At 45.9% G+C, this 15843-nt stretch overlaps 1 protein-coding gene across 2 annotated transcripts in view; it reads right to left on the bottom strand.

Annotated features, from left to right (window-relative positions):
* Positions 1 to 15843, bottom strand: part of AHRR (aryl hydrocarbon receptor repressor) — a 1406519-nt gene that overhangs the window by 940393 nt on the left and 450283 nt on the right. The window lies entirely within an intron of this gene.

Raw genomic sequence — 15843 nt, 5'->3', positions numbered from 1 at the left:
TAGACTAATCACCCTGAAGGAGCGTAAGCTGCAACAACAAGGGAAGTAGAACTGCGGGGAAGGATGGGAGGGTCGATAAGGAATACGTCGGAGGAACATCCCATCGAAAGAACGTTACAAGGTAAGAAGTAACTTGTTCTTCGAAGGGATTGTGTCCTCCGACGTATTCCTTATCTTAGATAGGCTCCCATAGCAGTATTCTATTATTGGAGGTGGGAGTACTGACTTCATGCTGCCTTCTATTGATGAATAGAGTGCAATACTGCCCTTCCAAACCTAGTCTCTTGACTGGAGGAGGAATCCAAGTTGTAAAATCGTGTAAAGGTATGGACGGACGACCATGTGGCGGCCGCACAAATGTCTTTAACCGGCACTCCTCTTTTGAGGGCCGATGAAGCTGCAATACCTCTGGTCGAATGAGCCCTAAGGTTTTGAGGGGGCTCTTTTCCTGCCAGTTTATAACATTCCAAAATGGCTAGAATGATCCATCTGGAAATGGTCTGCTTAGTTATCGGTAACCCCAGCTTGTGACCTGTGTAGCCTACAAACAGCTGGTCTGCTTGTCTTATCCTGGCCAGTCTACTGATGTCTACTGATGTAAAAACTTAAAGCCCTTCTAGGGTCCAGCCTGTGTAACCTCTCTTCCTCTTTCCCCGGATGAGGAGGAGGATAGAAAGATGGCAGGGTAATCTTCTGAGTGATATGGAATTCAGAAAGCACCTTTGGGAGGAAATTAGGCTTCACTTGCAGGACAACTTTGTCTTTGTGAAAGATTGTATGAGGGGATTTACAAGAAAGAGCTTGTAACTCGCTCACCCTTCTAGCAGATGTAAGTGCTATTAATAAAACAGTTTTAAGGGTAAGAAATCTTAACGAACAAGAATGGAGTGGTTCGAAAGGTATGCCCATCAGGAAAGTTAGGACTAAGTTTAAATCCCATAGAGGAACCTGGAATGGTCTTGGGGGATAAACGTTGGTTAACCCCTTTAGAAACTGTATTACCAAGGGTAACTTGAAATAGGATGGTTCTTCCGCAGTGCGCTTAAAGATGGATAGCGCTGCGAGATAGCCCTTAATGGTGCCAACTTGAAGGCCTGAATTCGCCAAATAGAGTAGGAAGGACAAAAACATTGGTGTACCACATGAAAAGGGGTCGATATTCTTTTCTCTACACCAGCTGCAAAATCTGTTCCAACGGCAGCGGTATAAAGACTTTGTTGCTGGCCTCCTTGCCGAAAGCAACACCTCCATAACATCATCAGGGAGGTCCCAATCCTTGTACCTCAGCCTTTCAGAAGCCAAGCGTGAAGGTTGAGGGTTTTGATGTCTGGATGGAGAACCTGACCTCCCTTCTGTGAGAGTAGGTTCTCTCTGAGTGAAAGTCGAATTGGAGGGCAGATGGACAAATCTAGAAGGTCCGGGTACCACGTTCTCCTGGCCCAATCCGGTGCAATTAGGATCATGGTTTTCCAGAATCTTCTCAACCTCCTGATCATTTGAGGAATGACAGGGACCGGTGGGAACGCGTACAGAAGCGGAAACTCCCAGTCCACTATGAACGCGTCTCCCAGAGCTCCTCTCGGGGGAAATTCCCTTGAGCAGAACAGATCGCTTTTCCTGTTGACACTGGTGGCGAACAGATCCACCTGAGGGGTTCCACAAAGGGCGAAGATCTCTTGAAGGACTTCCTGAGCTAGTTCCCACTCGTGGGAGACTGTGCTCTGCCTGCTCACAGCGTCCGCTGTCAAGTTCTTCTCTCCGGCTAGGTGAACTGCCGATAGAGAGATTCCTTCTTGGATTGCCCAAAACCAGAGCTGCATCGCCTCTCTGCACAGGGGTAGTGATCCTAAGCCTCCTCTTTTGTTGAGGTAATGCATGGCCACTGTGTTGTCCGTCATTATCAGGACATTCTTCCCTTGTACAGCTGGCAGGAACGCCTTCAGCGCAAGTCTGATGGCCCTCAGCTCTAACAGGTTGATATGTAGTCTGGACTCCGATGGAGACCAACGACCGCTGATGGTCAAGTCGTTGGCGTGGGCTCCCTACCCCGTGAGTGAGGCATCCGTGACTACTGTTATCTCCGGCCAGGGTTGCCAAAACTGTTCTCCTTTCAGAATGTTCTCCTGACAGGCCCACCACTGAAGGTCTCGAGGCACCCTGTCGGGAACCTGAAGAAGGTCTGTCATTCTTCCTGAGAATTGTGACCACTGAGTCCTCAGTGCCCACTGGAGGGATCTCATTCTCAGGCGAGCCTCTGGCACTAGGAAAATGCAGGATGCCATGAGGCCTAGCAACCTCAAAAAGTCGAAGGCTGGGAGACGTTGGGCATTCTGGAACTTGGTAACCATCTGTAGAATATCTTGAGCCCTCACCTCTGGTGGCAAGGCTTTTCCCAGCGAAGTGTCCAGGATCGCTCCGATGAACTGGAGTCTCTGCGATGGTATCATTTGTGACTTCTTTAAATTGAGGGAGAAGCCCAGTCTGTGAAGGGAGTGGCAAACGTGATTTAGCTGGATCTGAGCTTGTTCCGAAGATCCAGCCCTTATCAACCAATCGTCCAGGTAGGGGTAAACGTGAATCCCTTCCCTCCTTAGACTTGCCGCCACTACCGACATTAACTTGGTGAAGACCCTCGGGGCGGAGGTCAGCCCAAATGGCAGCACTCGAAATTGATAATGAGAGTTGCCAATTGCGAACCTCGGGTATTTCCTGTGTCTGAGATGGATAGGCACATGGAAATAAGCGTCCTGAAGGTCCAGAGATACCAACCAGTCCTGGAACTGAAAGGCCTGAAGGATCTGAGAAAGAGTTACCATCTTGAATTTGTCTTTCCTGAGGAATTTGTTCAATTCTCGCAAGTCCAAGATGGGTCTCAGTCCTCCGTCTTTCTTTGGAATGAGAAAGTAAGGGGAGTACCAGCCCTTGTTCCTCTCCACTACAGGTACCGGTTCTATGGCACCTTTCTCTAGCAGGTCCAAAATTTCCTGCAAGAGGAGCGGATCTGGAGCTTTCTGAGAGCTGATCCCCGGTGGATGACTCTGAGGTATGCGTAGGAGAGGCAGGCAGTAACCCTGGGCAACTGTTTCCAATGCCCAAGCATCTGACGTGATAGCCTGCCATTCCGCCAGATGTTGAGTTAACCTGCCTCCTACAGGTGTCCTGTGAGGGAAGTCCTCAGAGTGGTTTTGGGGCGGCTGATGCAGATGCCGATGGTAAAGAGGCACCTGGTGTTGCTGCGGCTTTTGAATATCTACCCCGTCCACCTCGGGTAGTTCTTCTTTGTCCCCTTTGAGCCGGTCGTCCTCTACCTCTTCTGAATGCGGAGTAGAAGCGAAAGGACTTGCCCCTCGCAGAGGTTCCTGTGGGACGAAAAGGTGTCTGACGGATTGCAGCGCCTAGGGATTTTGCTGCTGCTTTTGATGTTTGCAGTTTTTCTAAACTGTCATCCGCCTTTTTCCCAAACAAAGAAGAGCCATCGAATGGCATGTTCAAGGGCCTGGCTTGCACATCTGGAGCAAAACCAGACTTTCTCAACCAAGCAAATCTCCTGGTTGTTGTACTTGCCGCCATTGCTCTGCTGATACTGTCAGCTGAATCAATGCCCGTCTGGAGGGATTCGCACATAGCGTCTTTACCGTCCTGTATGATATTTAGGAACGCCTCCCTTTCTTCTCCCTCCGGGATGCAGTCAGCTGCTGTAGAAGCACACTCCCAAAGTGTATGGCTGAATCTAGCAAGGGTGCAAGTAGCATTAACAGATTTTAACGCCATGCTACATGCCGAAAAAACATTCTTTGCCATAGCATCATATTTCTTATCATCCCTGTCCTGTGGGACGGTAGGGTAAGCAGTCTTGACGTCAGTAGAAGATGCTGCCTGTACCACCAGACTTTCTGGGGATGGGTGTTTTGACAAAAACTGCAGGTCTGCAGAAGATACCCTGTATTTTGTAGACAGTTTTTTATTTACTGCCGGGACGACATCTGGGGTTTCCCAGTTCGTCATAATTTTCCTCTGAAGAGCTTTATGAAAGGGCACTACAGGATCCTCCTGTGGACCTTTGTCAAGAATATCCGTGAGGTCATCTTGTTGGAAAGCCTGTGAAGGTGTTGACCACCCCATAAATTCTGTGATCCTGGCCATTAAGGCTCTATAGGGGGTTCCAGCATGCTCCCCCGGGTCTGGCCTAGCAAACTCCACCTCAGGGGAAGTGTCTAACCCACTTGCCTCATGGAAGGAATCATGAAGATCCTTTAACCTGCGTTCTTTTGAGGATAACTCCTCTCTAACTGGGGTTGCAGGTTACTGCAACTCAAATGTGTCTTCCTGTTCAGATAGTTCTCCCTCTTCCATAATTGAGGACATAGTTCTCAATTGTTCTGAACTCACAAAGGGTGTAAAACCCATCTCCAAGGCAGAGGGTGCCAAACTTGTCATAATCGGCCTCGAAAACGTCGATGTCGTCGACGCCGACGTCGAAGGCTTCGGGCGTGGCGTCCAAAACAAAGGCGGAGGCCTCGAGGTCCTCGATAGAATTGGGATTCTGCTCGAGGAAGTCGACAATCTCGACGCCATCGTCATCGAGGACCTGGGGATAGCCACTGGGTGCGTCGTAACCGTGACTTTCCTTGGCGTCGACGCCGGTGTCAAAGATGGCGTCGAGTCGACAGACCAGTGTGTCGAAGGTCCCTTCGACAACGGCGTCGAAGACACCGACCTCGGCGTCGACGGAACCTTCGTCGATGGCGTCAACGGAACCTTTGAAGAAGGTTTTGAGGTCATAGCTTTACTCGAGGGTTCGTGACGCGCTCGAGAAGCTTCCTTCGCCGGGTACTGCGACTCGCAGCGTTTTTGACCTTCGGGTCTTTCGACCAGAGCATCGCTCTCGGCAGTCTTCGAGGGGGTCGAGGCCGCTTTCTCGAAGACGCTCATCATATTTTAGCGGAATTCCTCCCATTCAGCCCGGGAACTATGTTTCGTGGGGCAAGGGATTCTCTTAGGAGAAACAGAGGAAGAGGAGGACGGAGAAGGGGGTCTTTGACGTCTCCTCTTCGAGTGCTTCGATCTCGAGGAGTGATGGGACCCACTCCGAGACCTGGAGCGCGAATGGTGACGAGGAGACGAATGTCTCGACTTCGTCGAGGAAGAAGAAGCTTTTGAAGTCTTACCTTTCTCCAGCTTCCCCCTACGCTCCTTCAGGGCCTTAGCTGTCATGGACATACAGTCCTCGCACTCCGAACAATGGTGTTCAGCTCCCAAACACCACATACAAACTCTGTGAGGGTCAGTCAGCGACATCTTTTTCCCACAAACTCTGCATTTTTTGAAGCCGGACCGAGGGGTCGTCGGTTCCGACGAGGAAGCCATCGAGTACGGATCGAATATCTCAGGGTAAATAGGATAAATTGTCTACGAAACTGAGCAACGGTATTCCGAGGCACTGAGTAAGCGCGGAAAAATGGAACTGAGCAACGGACGCTGCGCGCGGCCTTTATAGGCAGGATGACGTCGACGTCGATACGGCGGCTGTCGAGGGACATCGACTCGGCGGACGTCGACACGCAGCGCCCTCTAGAGAAAAATTTTCCGAGGCCAGCAGAGCTGGAAGGAGATATCTAAGATAAGGAATACATCGGAGGACACAATCCCTTCGAAACTATTTTTGGCAGAAACAAAGGTCTTACTTGAAGAATAACCTTATCCTTATGGAAGACCGTATATGGAGGTTTACAAGACAGTCCTTGCAATTCGCTCACCCTGTGGGCAGATGTGATTGCGACTAGCAAAACAGTTTTTAGCATCAAAAGTCTTAATGGACATGAATGCATGGGTTCAAAAGGAATGCATGTTAAGAATTTTAATACAAGATTTAAATACCATACAGGGACCTGAAAGGGAGTTTGAAGAAACACATTAGTGAGTCCTTTAAGAAACTGAATGATTAAAGGGATTTTAAAGTATCAGGTTTCCTCTGAAGAGCACATGAAATTCGAAAGTGCTGTCAGATAACCTTTTATTGTTGTGATCTTGAGCCCCACATTTGCTAAGTGAAGTAGAAAAGATAACACTGTGGTTGTATCGCACAGAAATGGCACAGAAATGGATCCACATTCTTATCCCTACACCAGCTGCTGAACTTGTTTCAACGATAGTGGTATAAGGATTTTGTTGCCGGCCTTCTGGCCGAAAGCAAAACCTCAATTACGTCTTCTGGGAGGTCCCAATCCTTGTATCTCATCCTCTCAGAAACCATGCATGAAGGCTGAGTATTTCTCGTGAGAGAAGATCCTCTCTTTGTGGAAGACGTATCGGCGGGCAGATGGACATGTCCAGAAGGTCCGGGTACCACGTCCTCCTGGCCCAATCCGGGGAAATTAGGATCATGGATTTCCAGAACTTTCTCAACCGCCTGATCAGGTGAGGAATGACAGAGACTGGAGGAAACGCGTACAGAAGTGGAAATTCCCAGTCCATCACAAACGTGTCTCCTAGAGCTCCTCTTGTGGGAAATTCCCTGGAGCAGAACAGTTCACACTTCCGGTTGACACTAGTCATGAACAGATTCATCCGAGGGGTTCCCCAAAGGGTGAAGATCTCTTGAAGGACTTCCTGAGCTAGTTCCAATTCATGGGAGACTGTGCTCTGCTGCCGGCTCAGAGCGTTTGCCTCTGTGTTCTTCTCTCTGGCTAGGTGAACTGCCGATAGAGAGATTCGTTCTTGTATTGTCCAGAACCAGAGCTGCATTGCCTCTCTGCACAACGGTAGTGACCCTACACCTCCTCTCTTGTTGAGGTAGTACATGTCCACTGTGTTGTCTGTCATTATCAGGACATTTTGTCCTTGCACAGAGGGTAGAAAGGCCTTCAGCGCTAGTCTGATTGTCCTCAGCTCCAAAAGATTGATATGTAGTTTGGACTCCTATGGATACCAACGATGGCTGATTGTCAGATCGTTGGTATGGGCTCCGTCACTACTGTTATTTCCGGTCATGGTTGCCAAAAGGGTTCTCCCTTCAGAATGTTGTCCTCGCAGGTCCACCACAGAAGGTCCTGTGTGAACGGAACTTGAAGGAAGTCTGACATCCTGCCTAAAAATTGGAACCATTGAGTCCTGAATCCTGAGAGCCCATTGGATAGATCTCATTCTCATGTGAGCCTCTGGCACCAGAACAATACAGGATGCCATGATGCCGAGCAACCTCAGAAAATCAAAGGCCGAAGACTCTGGGCACTGTGAAATTTGGTGACCATCTGCAGAATGTGTTGAACCCTCACCTCGGGTGGCGAAGCTTTTCCTGAGGAGGCAACCAAGGCTGCTCTGATAAATTGGAGTCCTTGAGATGGTATCATATTTGACTTCTTGTAATTGAGGGAGAAGCTCAATTTGTGGAGAAAGTGGCAAGTCACGCTGAGATGTGCCAGGCTCTTTTCTGGAAAATGAGCCTTGATCAGCCAAACGTGAAGGTTGGGGTGGACATGAATCCACCCTCTTCTGAGACTCGCTGCCACCACACCATCAACTTGGTGAAAACCGTTGGGGCGGAGGTCAGCCTAAACAGCAGAACTCAAAACTGAAACTGAAAATGAGAACCGCCAACTGCGAACCTCAGGTACTTTCTGTGCTTGTAATGGATATGCACATGAAAGTAAACATCCTGAAGGTCCAATGATACCATCCAGTCTTTTGAGTTGGAGGGCCTGAGGGATCTGAGAAAGGGTAACCATCTTGAACTTGTCTTTCAGAGGAACTTGTTCAAGTTTCTTAAGTCCAAGATGGGTCTCAATCCTCCATCCTTTTTGGGGATTAGAAAATACAGGGAGTACCAACCCTTGTTCCTCTCCGCTGCGGGTACTCGTTCAATTGCACTTTTGTCTAGCAGGGACGAAATTTCCTGCATAAGGAGTGGATCTGGAATTTTCCATGCGCTGTTTCCCAGTGGAGGATCCTGGGACCTTTTTAGAAAAGAAACGCAGTAACCCTGGGCTACCGTTTCCAGTGACCAAGCATCTGAAGTTATGTCTTGCCAATCTTTCAGATGCTGTGAGAGCCTGCCTCCCACTAGGGTCTTGTGGATTGAGGCCTCAGGGAGGTTTTGAGGTGGCTGAAGCAGGGGCTGCGAGCAAAGCTGCCACTGGCTGGGCTTATTTAGCACCTCTTCCTTGTCCACCATGAGGCAATCTTCTTTGTCCTCTTTGACTGGCACATCTGGTGCAAACCCAGACTTCCTCAGCCACGCAAATCTGCATAACACAGTGCTAGTCACCATGGATCTGCTAATACTATCTGCAGTATCCAGACCTGAATGGAGGCACTCACACATTGCCTCCTTAACATCCTTGATGATAGTCAGGAAGCCATCTCTCTCTTCCCCTTCAGGGATGTGGTCAGCCCCCATTGCTGCGCAATCCCACAGGATGAACGAAAACGTAGATAAGGTACAAGTGGCATTTTCCGATATCAAGGCAATGCAACCAGCATTAAATACTTTCCGGCCCCAAGTGTCCACCCGTTTAGTATTCCTGTCTGTAGGATTGGTAGGATAAGCAGATTGTTTTGTGACGTGGCTGCTTGGATCACCAAACTTTCTGGAGTCGGGTGCTTGGTCAAGTAATTTGGGTCACTACTTGCCGGTCTATAATTATTGGGAACGTTTTTATTAACCGCAGAAATATAATCTGGGATTTCCCAATTTGTTGTAACCCTTTTTTGCAAAGCAATATGGAAGGGCAAAATGGTATCCCTCTGTGGACCTTGGTCTAATATGTCTGTCAAGTCATCCTGTTCAAAAGGAGGAGCAATTGCTCCTACATACAACCATACAACACCATCATGAGCTGCCATACCACTTCACTCGACAGTAATTCAAATTGATGGATTAAATGTCTAAAATAATGGTATCGTCGGTCATTCAAAATCTGATACTGCAGCAAAATGTGGCGTAAATACTACACACAACCAGACGCAACACAGAATCTGCAAATTCTTTGGAGTCTTGGTGCCTTATTTCTAGCACCCATGATTTCCCATGTTGGTAATAAATTCAACCCTAGCCGCATTATCAAAGCATGCCACGAGAAGCTCGTGGACTTAATCAGAATGGCCAGACAAACTCCTACCGGGTCTGCATCAATTAACAGTCCTACATATGAGGGATACGTTCTCACCTTATCAATGGTTTGAATACAATCCATCTCCCTCAGCTTCTTCTTGGTCTTTAAAGGGGAATGCAGAATCAGAACTTTAGAAATGCATAAACCCTCACACATTTGATCACATTGCTTTACCCAGTCATTCAGGGAAGCCCGGTACTTCCGCTCCATTCACATTTTCATTTCCCACTAGATTGAGCCCACTTGGGCACACAGTATTATGTTTATTAGTGAAAAATATTTCCATACCACCTAGAATCTCATCGAGGATAAGCCCAACTGGTACCAGATAACAGCTGCGGGGACTCCATTAGGCAGTTTCAGTATTTTTCGCAGGAATATACCCTCTAACACCTTCATTTTATATAAATGTAACACTGGCACCAGTGAAAACAAATAAAATCTTTGGTTCATAACTACAGCTTGCGCAGCCAGTGCTACAATTTTAAAGCGATAATAGCTGTGCGCCCCAGTTTTACTTCTCAGCTCAAATAGAAGGATCCCCAAGTAACGAAAATGTAATACAGGCTCCAAGGTTAGACAGCACGATGACCAATTAAAGTTCTTGAATTTCCGCTTCATCCCTGGCCTGAGCACAAGAAGCTTTGATTTTTGAGTATTCACTATCAACCTGTTCCTGAGCGCATAGATGTCCAGGGCCTCCAGTTTGCGTTGCAGTCCGATCGGTGTAAAATCAAACAGGGCTAGATCGTCTGCATACAGGAGATAATGCAATTGTGGCACAACCAGACGGGAAGAGAAGAAATGAACGTTCTCAGACCTTTTATTAATATCTGAAATGAATAAACTAAAAAGTAAAGGGGCCAAAATACAGCCTTGCTTAAGGTAGCAATTAATTGCAATGGTACTTAATAGTTTACCTTGGCCATTTAACCAAACCCTAACTGTTGTATTCGAATGGTGGGCCAAAATTAACCCAACTAAATGTTTCGGGCATCCCCATGAAGATAACTTATTCCACAAAAGCTGTCGATCTATACTGTCAAAAGCCACGGAGAAGTCAATGAATGCTATGTAAGTAGGTTTAGACTTCACCATGGCTTCCCGTTTCAAAAGACCAAGCAGAAAGACATTAGAATGGGTACCCGTCCCCTTCTGGAAACCCGTTTGAAATGGGTCAAGTCTGCCAGCACTCTTCGCCTACAGAAACAAATCCCACAGTTTCAGAGAAGCAAAAATCTTTGAGGGGATATCTAACAAAGCAATTGGCCTGTAATTGCATAGTATAAACCGGGGCCCTTTTTTTATGAATCAGGACCAGAATTGATTCAGACCAGGATCTTGGTAATTTGCGAGAAACCAAAACTCTATTAAAAATAATCCGCAAGAGCCTGGCCCACAGCATCGGTTTTAATTTTACGACCATGTTAGATAAACCATCAGGGCCTGGCACTGTTGAATTCTTACTGTGAGTGATTATTTCAAAAATCTCTTCTCCTGAATAATTTAGGTTCCTATCTCCCGACGGAACTTCCCGGTGTTTATGCTCCTCTCCCGCTGCCTGTTTGTAGACCAAATTACAGTGGTCGATCCACGCTGGTTCTCCTCTAGGGTTAATTTTGGCATGGCAGGATGGATTAATGGTGCTATTAATCAGATGCCAAAAAACACCTGAGTCCTGCGATGCAATTAAAGATAGCATTTTGTGAACGTCTTTTAACATTATGTATCGATGAATTTTGATCCATTGGCCATGAGAAGGTTTTGCAGTGATTTGTCATTAATTAGCTAATACATGCTCTTCAGTTTGTATTAACTTCATTTGGACCTTATCTTTTAATGCTTTTAACTCTATTGTTCTGTGAGTGTTTGCTCCTTCCTTGCTCAGAGGCTTTCTGGATGTGACCTTGTAATGGGGGAACTATACAAATCGCCTCTCTTTTCATTTTGTCTCCTTCCATATCCCTAATTCCTTTCCTCTGTTCCCCAGCACTGTCTCTGGGTATCCCTCCCTCCCTTGCAACCAACAACCATGGCAGCCTGAATCAATTGGTGCGCAGCCCTCTACGCGACCGACTTGTCGCAGAACCAGCATCTGGAAGGCCGAAACTCTCGTGCTGAAGTAGAGATCGGGTATGACCCCCAGGATGACGCAGCATTACCTTTATGGAAAACCCACATGGATGCGCACAGCAAGGTCAGTGGGCGCATTCAACACAGAACACACGTAAATGAATAACACCATGAAATGAATCCCTCATCTGTTACAGGCTCTCTGATGTGTTCAGCGAAAACATATTTTACTTCTGGCTCTAGTGGTCACATTTTACAACAATGAACTCGGTTTATCTCGCCTTTCAGCTGTATTAGGTAAAAGAAATGTGAACTTCTTGGCTGTCTCTTCACCGTTTGTAGGGAACAGGAGGAAACACTTATTCACATGTGTGAAGAAGTATTACTTACCCAGCTAAGAGAACAGAAAGCAGCAGGGAGGGAAGTCTCGCTCGTAGGGGCAGTTATTTGGAATGTTCTGTTTCATCCTGGCAGGAAAAGAGCTGCAGATTTCACTCTCAAAAGCCTCTTGATACCTGCCTATTTTCAAACCTTTCATTTAAAAACGTTCGGCCTGATTACATATGTTTCTATCACTGTTTTCCGGGCTATAGAGATAGTGCACACCTGGTTACTGTCCTCAAGACCTTTCACACAAGTGTATCTGAATTTGTGTACAAAGACTCTCAGTGAAGTAGTGAACTTCAGCCACAAAGTCAACTTCAAGTCACATGGAAAGAAAGAGAATGGGTAGACACAAACAGGGTCAATTCTATAACAAGCAGTACAGCGAAGGTCCAAGTGCTCATTAATGCAGAGATGACCTGGGTGATCAGGTGATGACATGCTAGCGAATCTATCATTTTGTGCACCTGGTCTTTCAAGTAGCAAAGTTCCCTGACAAAAACCAGGAAAAATGTCAAGGGCAAATCAAGGCAACCAACGGCAAACCAATAGAGAAGCCACAGATGAGTGTGGTTTGCTAATGGCCATTAAGAACAGGCAAAGGCATTCTGGGAGCTGTAGCTGCGTTACTGTAAATTCAGACAATTGAGCTAAAGCGCTAGAAAACATTGTTTTGCTAAAGGAAAGCCCACGAGGGAAGACAAAGTGTCCGTGGATCATCTCATCAGCCAACACAATCAATGTTTTGCGCATTCAAAAGAGGACTTCGTATATTATGAGAAACACTTATACTTTGAAAGTGTTCAAATGTCAGTGTTATCCTTGCACGGGTAGCAACAACTAAGTCTAATGTCCCAAGGCAGTCTGTAGCTCCATACCGTGGTAAATTACATCCCTTAAAGGTGTAACGATAAGCCAGGACAAAAAATAAATGTAGGAACACAGCCATGCATTTGAGTTTGTGTTAAGGATGCTTTAAGTGAGGAATTTATTTCAGTGTAACTGTAAAATACATAATAATATAACGGTTTCATTTAGAGTGCTTTTATTCAGAGCAGGTATTATAACCAACCCAATTTAAAGTACTCAATTTATCAATCTCGGAAGGATGAAGCACTGAGCTGGCCTTGCCGAGATTCCAACTTTCCGAAGTGCAGGCTCATGGTATATCATGGAAGAACGCTTTACCCTAGAGCTATCTGCACTCCCATGGACTTAATTTTGATGGCTGACCATTCTCTGGATCAACACTTTTAATGCAGAAACTGGAAGGGCAAACAAGAAAGCAAAATAAAATATCTAAGCTATAAGCATACATGAGTCGCAAAAGGGAATAATTCCGATTTAGTCTATTGTTTTTTCTCCCAAAGCCAGTCGCAAGTGTACGCCATACTACAATACGATATTGCCTAACTTTCCTGTCACGCTAAGAGTGCCACCAGCTCAGGGCTGGGCTTCCATATGTACATATACAAAATTCTTTTTTATTAAACGTTAAACGTCACAGTAACATCTCAATTAAGAAGGGTTTTATGCCTTTCGTAGAATTTCAGAGATTATTTCAACAAAAGAAGAAGAGACACACAGACAAACAAACAAAAAAATACATTAGTTCCACTTCACTTTGGATAAATAATTAAAAGATTTAGTAACAAAAAGGTCATATTCACAGGTCGATTGGTCTTGTTGGACCCGACCTCACTTCCTTCCTTCCACCATTGTTTCCACATTGCCTATTTCTTTAAAAATCTCATCTAGGAAATTCGTTAAAGCTATTATTACGGATGTCTTTTCTCCACACAGAAGTAAAGACCACCAATCATCTGCAGAGTATGTCTTCAATTTTCCAAATAAGTCACCCAGTACCTGCGTCCTTTTTGATGTAAGTGCTTTACAAAGTAGAACTAGGTACTTTAAAGTCTCTTCCTTCAGTTTGCATAATATGCAGTCGGTGTGTCTTTTGGTCCCTTTGTCTCTTGATGCCAAGACCTCTTGGGTGGGATTTAAGTTCAAACGAAATCTCATAAATGTAATTCTTATTACATGGCTCGGACATCTCTACAAATATTTCAGCAACACATTGTAAGGGCCCCTCGGTATGCCCTCCTCGAAACACAGTTTAGCTTTACTTGCTTTGTCTTGCGTCCGGATCCAATCCTGGCGCCAAATCCTTTTCACTAAATCAGGATTAGTCATCAGTTTGTCTTCTAATGCAGCAACAAGATCCAAAGCGCCCCTTCCAGTTCTCAACCAGTCCTGCAACCCGTCATTTCTTCCTCCCTGCATAGCCTTCTGTAGTGCCCCAAAGCCTCTTATAGGGTCTGTTGCGAAGACTTTCCAAAAGAGTGCAAGATTTCTCTAAATGATATGCGCTTCAAGTGAGATTACGCCCAGCTCTAGTCTCACTATCGCTATTGGGACACACTTAAGAAGGTTCAGCAAGGTTTTCCAGTACATGCTTTCCAAGGAGTTCCAGATTCTTGGAGGGAGGGCCTGGAAAGTTTCTCCTCTATATGTTATTGTTGGTACCATTTTTGTATTGTAGAATGTTACTGCTGGGAATATGGAAAATGTTCCATATTTCCTTTGGATCAGTCTTCCTTGGGAGGTCAATGCTTTAATTTCGGTTTTCAGCATACATTCATGAGGGTAATCTCTTAAAGCAGTGTTTACAGATTCCCCACAGGTATACCATTAAGGATACTTCCAAAATGTTTTCCTTTTCCGGGACCCATGTTTTCTCTCTTGGTCTCCTCCCCTGCAATGACCCAAAGTTACAATCTTAGACTTCTTCACATTGACTTTCAGTCCATTCTCCAAATCGTCTGCATATAGCAGATGGCCAATGTTCACCCCACCAATGTTAGGGCGGAAGCTCCATGTTTTGCTCAATGCCTCAGGAAGGTCTGAGAGAAATAGGTTGACCAGGCACAGGGCCACCAGGCAGCCCTGTCTTAGGCCTCTAGCTGTTATGATTGATTTTGACAGTGACCATCGTTGGTCCAGCCTTATTTGTAAGATTAGTGTCCATGTGAAGATCTTTAATGGCGTCCAATAGGTCACCTGGGCAACCCCAGCTTGAGAGTTTATTCAAGAGTTTGAAGAAACTTTAGTTACGGGACAGTTAAGGTGATCACATTTAACGCAACAAAACTCTTAATATTCAGCGCATGTGGGAAGTGATGATCATCTTAACTTGGCACCCCTCTGTTGATGTCCCTTAGGATCTAATGATGTGTTATTTAGATAGCGTTTACACCTAATCGCTTTACATAGAACACATATACATCCATTCTCACCAAACCCGAGTTGGTATTCGTTTATCGACCTCGGAAGAATAAAAGGTTGAGGTAACCTCGCCAGGATTGAACCTGCAACCTACAGATCACAGCACCGAGCGCTCAACCCACTGAGCTACCTTTCCAGCCTTTCATTCTGTTTGTCATTAGGAATTCCATTTGTTATGTATGTGCTCATGAGCTTTGCAACAGGGGGGGACACTGAGTTAAGATGATCATCACTTCCCACATCTGCTGAATTTCAAGGATTTTGTTGTGTCAAATCTGATCACCTTACCTGTCCCTTAACTAATGTTTTTTCAATGAATTTCAAGGGTTTTGTTATACTATAGTTCATTCAAAGGGTCACTGTACATGTTCCACTATAGGTTTCCATGGGGCCTTCGGCCCTGGCCATTTTAATACACTAGGCTTCTTTCAAGCCCACTCGTCATGGCCTTTGGCAGTGGCCGCTGCATATGTTGCACCAATAGGTTACTTTGGGGACCACTGTCCAGGGCCACTGGCACAATCTCATGTCCCCCGGTCTAGAGGATGTGATCGCAACAGATGATCCCCTATTTATTTTGTTCCCTCAGTTTCCATTCCCCCGATAATTATTGCAGTAATCTTGCACTAATTACAGCGATAATGGTTGAAAATTAAAAGGTTCTCACAGGGACTATCGATGTGCCTCCCTCTTTTTCCCTAGATCCCCCCACCCACCTCAGTTGATGTTTACCTCCATGGCCCCCTCCCATTACTCCCTTTATCTCTTTGATACGTGTGATGCATTTTTGTTTCTGGGTGCGTCTTGCGTTATTACAGTGGGAATCTTGGGAGATTTCCACGTTATTCCCGTGATAATGCGAAAACGTCCAAACTGTTGTAGAGGTGAGGCCAAGTTCCCCCACTCCACTTGCCCCGCCAACATTACCTGAGAAGTATGAACCAAAGTATGTGACATATATTACACCAATCAGAAAGCAGGAAGAAGA

Source organism: Ambystoma mexicanum, chromosome 5q, assembly GCF_040938575.1.
Source record: "Ambystoma mexicanum isolate Mex_15411 chromosome 5q, UKY_AmexF1_1, whole genome shotgun sequence".
NCBI classification, from domain to species: domain Eukaryota; kingdom Metazoa; phylum Chordata; class Amphibia; order Caudata; family Ambystomatidae; genus Ambystoma; species Ambystoma mexicanum.
Note: the sequence above shows the minus strand (reverse complement) of the source record. Positions and strands in the feature narration are given on the sequence as shown.